Source organism: Prionailurus bengalensis, chromosome X (genome assembly GCF_016509475.1).
Source record: "Prionailurus bengalensis isolate Pbe53 chromosome X, Fcat_Pben_1.1_paternal_pri, whole genome shotgun sequence".
NCBI classification, from domain to species: Eukaryota; Metazoa; Chordata; class Mammalia; order Carnivora; family Felidae; genus Prionailurus; species Prionailurus bengalensis.
Window position 1 is genome coordinate 69,872,359 of NC_057361.1, and position 6,000 is coordinate 69,878,358.

Genomic DNA, 6,000 nt, shown 5'->3' on the forward strand with positions numbered 1-6,000 from the left:
GTCAGAATAGAAAACAGAAGTCCAATATATATTTTAGATTTCCCTCACCGTCTGCCAGCACTTCAGCTAGTTCCCTTGACAGATGTAGTCTTTGGTTATCTTGTCCTTGTTAGGCCAGGGTGGCTGCAGTTATCCATTTACTAACTACAAACAGTCAAGGTAGCATGAGAAAATATCAAAATGAATCACTCAAACTTCCTTCTTTGGTCTAATTATATACCGACAGCCCTATTTCATCATAGTAGTCAGGGTCAATTAACCCCACAAGCATAGTAACTCTTATTTGCCTTCTGATACACTAACATGAAAATTTTCAAACTAATCAGGCAACAGTGATTGCCTCAGATTCAGTGGAAACCTTATGAAGTGTTCTGGAAGAAGCATTCTCCCTTCCCTTTCAGGAATCAGAACTTCTAATGAAGAAGGCCCTAAAGTGTCAGAAATAGGCAGCAGCGATTATTCATTGGGTCACTGGTAATAATGGTAAGAGGGTATTTCTACTTCCATTAATTGATTACTAAACCCATATATTGTAACTATTGGGAACCCAATACCATATAACAGCTGCAGATTCAATATATATAACACATTCTTTTTTTAAATAATTTTTTAATGCTTATTTATTTTTGAGAAATACAGAGAAAGACAGAACATGAGTGGGGGAGGGCCAAAGAGAGAAGGAGACACAGAATCTGAAGCAGGCTCCAGGCTCTGAGCTGTCAGCACAGAGCCAGACGCGGGGCTCTAACTCATGAACTGTGAGATCATGACCTGAGCCAAGTCTTATGCTTAACCGACTGAGCCACCCAGGTGCCCTTGCATATACCTCATTCTTGAGGAAAGTAAATAATCTTAAAATGCCAGCAATATGCAAAAATAATAATTTATTTCTCACATGTAAGTTTCATGTTCAGCTGGTGGAGCTGTGCTTCAGGCTTTAGTGATTGGAAAAGTTGGGGTGGTTCAGTTCTATAATTCTCTTCTTATTTTGTGTTAGAAAAGTCATGTTATTTTTTTTAAGTCATGTTCTTCTCATGGAAATAGCAGAATACATGAAAGGAGAGGTGGGGAGCCTGGGTGGCTCAGTGAATTAAGTGTCTCTATTTCAGCTCAGGTCATGATCTCACAGTTTGTGAGATTGAGCCCCACTTGGGGCTTTCTGCTGGGCATGGAGCCTGCTTAGGATTCTCTTCTCCCTCTCTCTCTGCCCCTTCCCCCTCATTCTCTCTCTCTTTCAAAATAAGTAAATAAACATTTAAAAAATCAAAGTGCACTAGACAAGCATATTCCAAACTTTTGTCTTGAATCTCATCTGCTAACATACCATTGGGCCAAAGCAAGCCAAAAATCAAGGGTGGGAAATTAATATCTGCATTATAAAAGGAACTGAAATGTTACCTAGGGAATGGACGCAATGAAGAATGAAAAATGGGGGTAATAATTAAATCTACCACAGGTAGTGTGATCAGTAAATGTTGCTTCTTCAACCAAATACCCATATTTTTTTTTAAACTTTAACGTTTATTTATTTTTGAGACAGAGAGAGACAGAGTAGGAACGGGGGAGGGTCAGAGAGAGAGGGAGACACAGAATCCGAAACAGGCTCCAGGCTCTGAGCTGTCAGCAGAGCCCAACACACGGGGCTCAAACTCACAGACCGCAAGATCATGACCTGAGCCGAAGTCAGACACCTAACCGACTGAGCCACCCAGGCACCCTAAATTCCCATGTTTTAAAAAGCATATCCTGATGCCATATTTATACAATATAAAAAATAAATTTCATACGGATCCCAGGTCTATATATGAAATCTAACACAATAACGCCTAATAGAAAATATGGGAGAAAATATTTCATGACATAAAGTAGGCAAGGATTTCTTAAACAGTAAAAATTATTGCTAGCCATAAGCTTAAAATTTTGGCAAATTGGACTAAATTAAGATTAATACTTCTTCCATCAGTACACCTTATAAAAAGGGTGTAAAACTAAGCAATAGACTGAAATAATATATTTGGTATTAATATTTGGTATGCAGTAACTGAAAAGGATTGGAACTAGAAGATATAAAGAACTACAATTCTACAAAAAAAAGAAAAGAAAAGAAAAGAAAGAAGAGAAAAGAAAAGAAAAGAAAGGAAAAGAAAAGAAAAGAAAAAAAGATTGGTACCCAACAATAACATTGAGCAAAATACTTGACTATGCACCTCACAAAAGAGGATATTCAAATAACCAATTAAAAAATGGAAGCATGCTAAAACTCAATAGTCATCAGGGAAATACAATTAAAGCATTCTGATATACTTGTGTTGTTGTTGTTGTTGTTTTATCTTGTTGCTGGATACATATTTATTTAGGTCTTCAATAAATTTTTAAACAAAAAAAAGTGAATTGAAGTAATTCTTCTCTCATTGTGGTTATGCCACAGCTAATATACATGTTTTTATCTGTGGAGATGACATTATTAATGGACAAGACAACTCTGTGACAGTGTGACTAAGAAAAGGAAGTGAGTAGTCACTGATGCATTTAATATTATTTCTCCATTTCACTTTTTAAGGTTTTATTTTAATTTCATCACCCACCCAATGTTCATCAATAAAGGGGCACTCCTTAATTCTCATCATGTATTTCACCCATCTTCCAACACCCCTCCCCTGTAGTAACCATCAGTTTGTTCAATATAGTTAAGAGTTGTTTCTTGGTTTCTCTCTCTCTTTCTCTCTCTCTTTCCCTTTGGTTATTTTTTTTGTGTCTTAAATTCCACATAAGAGTTAAATCATATGGTATTTATCTTTGACTGACTTATCTCAGCATTATACTCTTCTAGCTCCATCCATTTCATGGCAAATGGCAAGATTTCATTCTTTTAATGGCTGAATAATATTCCTGTGTGTGTGTGTGTGTGTGTGTGTGTGTGTCCATTCATCAGTCCATGGACACGTGAGCTGCTTCCATATCTTGGCTATTGCAAATAATGCTACTATAAACAGGGCTGCATGTGTCCCTTTGAATTAGTGTTTTGTATTCTTTGAGTAAATACCCAGTAGTACTGGATCATAGGGTAATTCTATTTTTAACTTTTTGAGGAACCTCCATAGTGTTTTCCACAGTAGCTGCAACAGTTTGCATTCCCACAAACAGTACAAGAGGGTTCCCTTTTCTCCACATCCTCACCAACACCTGTTGTTTCTTGTGTTGTTGATTTTAGCCATTCTGACAGATGTAAAGTGATATCACATTGTATCGCTTTGCATCTCTCTGATGATGAGTGATGTTGAGCATCTTTTCATATGTCTGTTGGCATCTGGATGTTTTCTTTGGAAAAAAATTTTCATGTATTCTACCCATTTTTTAATTATTTATTTTTGGGGTGTTGAGTTTCATAAGTTCCTTATATACTTGGGATGCTAACCCTTTATCAGATATGTCATTTGCAAATATCTTCTCCCATTATGTCGGTTGCCTTTTAGTTTTATTGTTTCCTTCTCTGTGCAGAAGCTTTTTATTTTAATGTAGTCTCAATAGTTTATATTTTTGCTTTTGTTTCCCTTGCCTCAGGAGACATATCTAGAAAGAAGTTGCTGTGGCTGTGTCAAAGAAGTTACTGCCTGGTTTGTTTTCTAGGATTTTTAAGGCTTCAGGTCTCACATTTAGGTTTTTAATCTATTTTGAATTTAGTTAGTGTATGGTGCGTCCATTTCATGTTTAATTTTTAGGGGTTGCTTTTAAAATTTTATTTTTTAAATACATTTTTTTAAATCTTTTTTTCAACGTTTATTTATTTTTGGGACAGAGAGAGACAGAGCATGAACGGGGGAGGAGCAGAGAGAGAGGGAGACACAGAATCGGAAACAGGCTCCAGGCTCTGAGCCATCAGCCCAGAGCCTGACGCGGGGCTCGAACTCCCGGACCGCGAGATCGTGACCTGGCTGAAGTCGGACGCTTAACTGACTGCGCCACCCAGGCGCCCCTTAAAATTTTATTTTTAATAAAAATACATTTATTTTTAATAAAAAAAAAAACTAAACTCCAGCCATAATAAAGTAACAAGGACTGGACTTTCCATCCTACCTTAAACAACATATTAAAAACTGACAAAATATATGAAACAATGATCTTTAAACACTGGACAAGGACTCACAGGGTTCCTGAGAGAAGGGAAACAAAGTGAGCTCTAACTCTAACCCTTACCCTAACAATTGTCTTAGTTTATTGCCAGAAAAGAGCCTCCAAGACATAATGCAGGAAGTGAGAACCCAAAAAGAGTCTGGCAGTCTCATTAAGTTGAAGAGACAGAATGGAGGATTTGAGGACACCAAAAGATTAGAAAATACAATACAGAATACTAGAGGGGAAAAGTATACACAGAATGAGAGCTCTAGAGACATGAAGAAATTTCTCCTTCCAGTGTGCCACTGAGTTCTGATTATGTATGTGAGGAAACTATCCTCAGACCATTAGAAAGGAGCAGGCAAAACAATTTTTGGAATGTAAATAGGGTTGTAAAGTGTTCCTATTGTTGGGGTGTCTGGATGGCTCAGGTGGTTAAGTATCTGACTTTGGTTCAGGTCATGATCTCGTAGTCCATGGGTTTGAGCACTGCCTCCAGTTCTGTGCTGACAGCCTGGAGCCTGCTTCAGATTCTGTGTCTCCCTCTCTCTCTGCCCCTCCTTTGGATTCTGTGTCTCCCTCTCTTTCTGCCCCTCCCCTGCTGTCTCTCTCTCTCAAAAATAAACATTTAAAAAATTTAAAGAATCTACATCTTAAAAAAAAAAAGTTCCCATTCTCAAAAGCCAAAATCAAGATATCGCCTAATGACTGGGACATTAAATAAAATACTCAGAAAGATATTACTTCAGTAGAGAGGATAAATTAACCCTAGAAAAAAATATTTTCAGTTTCTTGTATCCCCTAAAAATTCCTAAAGGTAAAGCTTGAAATGATCAAAGTATATTAATTCGGTATGAGAATAAAGCTGAAAAATGAATTTTTAAAAAACCAGGCACCCAACAAAGTAAACTTCACAGTGTCTGGCACAGTCAAAGGTACCTGGCATGTTGGGTGTGGATGAGATAATTGCCAGGTCCTGATGCCATAACTGGTGAGTCCTGATGCTGTGACTGGTGAGTCCACTCATCAAAGTGAGCTTGCAACCTCACCAAGCCCATATCTGTAAGCCCACCCCAGACCCAGTAGCACCGAGACACAGAAGAAAAAAGCCAGTTTAAGAAGGTAAAGGAGCTGAGAGAATGCTCACTCCCCTCCACCATAAAAGCCAACACTGGAACAAGGTCCAGCTGACAGTAAGTTTGTGACATCAGTGAGCCCAGGGACCACAAGCCCACACCACCCTCCGTGGTGTTTGGGCAGAGAGAATGAGTTGTTTTGTGTTTCTTTTGTTGTTGTTGTTCATTTTATTTTGAAGGATTTTTTTAAATTACAAAGTTTATTTTATTTTTATTTTTTAATTTTTTCTTGTTTTTGTTTTTGTTGTTTTTTTCTATTTCTTTTTCTTTTCTCTTTTTTTCTCTCTTATTTTCTTCTTTTTTTCTTTTTCTGATTTCTCTTTATCTTTTCTTCTTTAATTATTATTTTTCTTTTATTATTATTTTTTTCATCTTTCTATAAAAAGCTATGATTTGAGAGTAGCATATACCACCACAGCTCCAGCAAGTCAGAAAAAGTCACCAATCACACAGTCTACAGAGGTGACACCATACACAAAATCATGTCTTTAAGTTTATAAGTAGCTGTTCTGCTTAATCCATGAAAATAAACACAGAAAGTGAAGAAAATGGGGAGACAGGAGAATATACTCCAAAGGAAAGAACAAGAGAAAGCCTTGGGGAAAAAGTTAAATGAAATAAAGTTAAGAAAAAAATATGCCTTATAAAGAATTTAAAGTAATGACGATAAAGGTACTCAACAGAAGAAGTCAATAAGGCCTTCAATAGAGACAGAAAATATTGAAAAAGAACCAATTACAGTTGAACTGAC

General features: G+C 36.9%; 1 pseudogene; it reads right to left on the reverse strand.

Moving 5' to 3' along the window:
• The window catches only part of LOC122477093, a 127,997-nt pseudogene extending 122,826 nt beyond the window's left edge, over positions 1 to 5,171 (reverse strand).
• Positions 5,172 to 6,000: the final 829 nt, after the last annotated feature.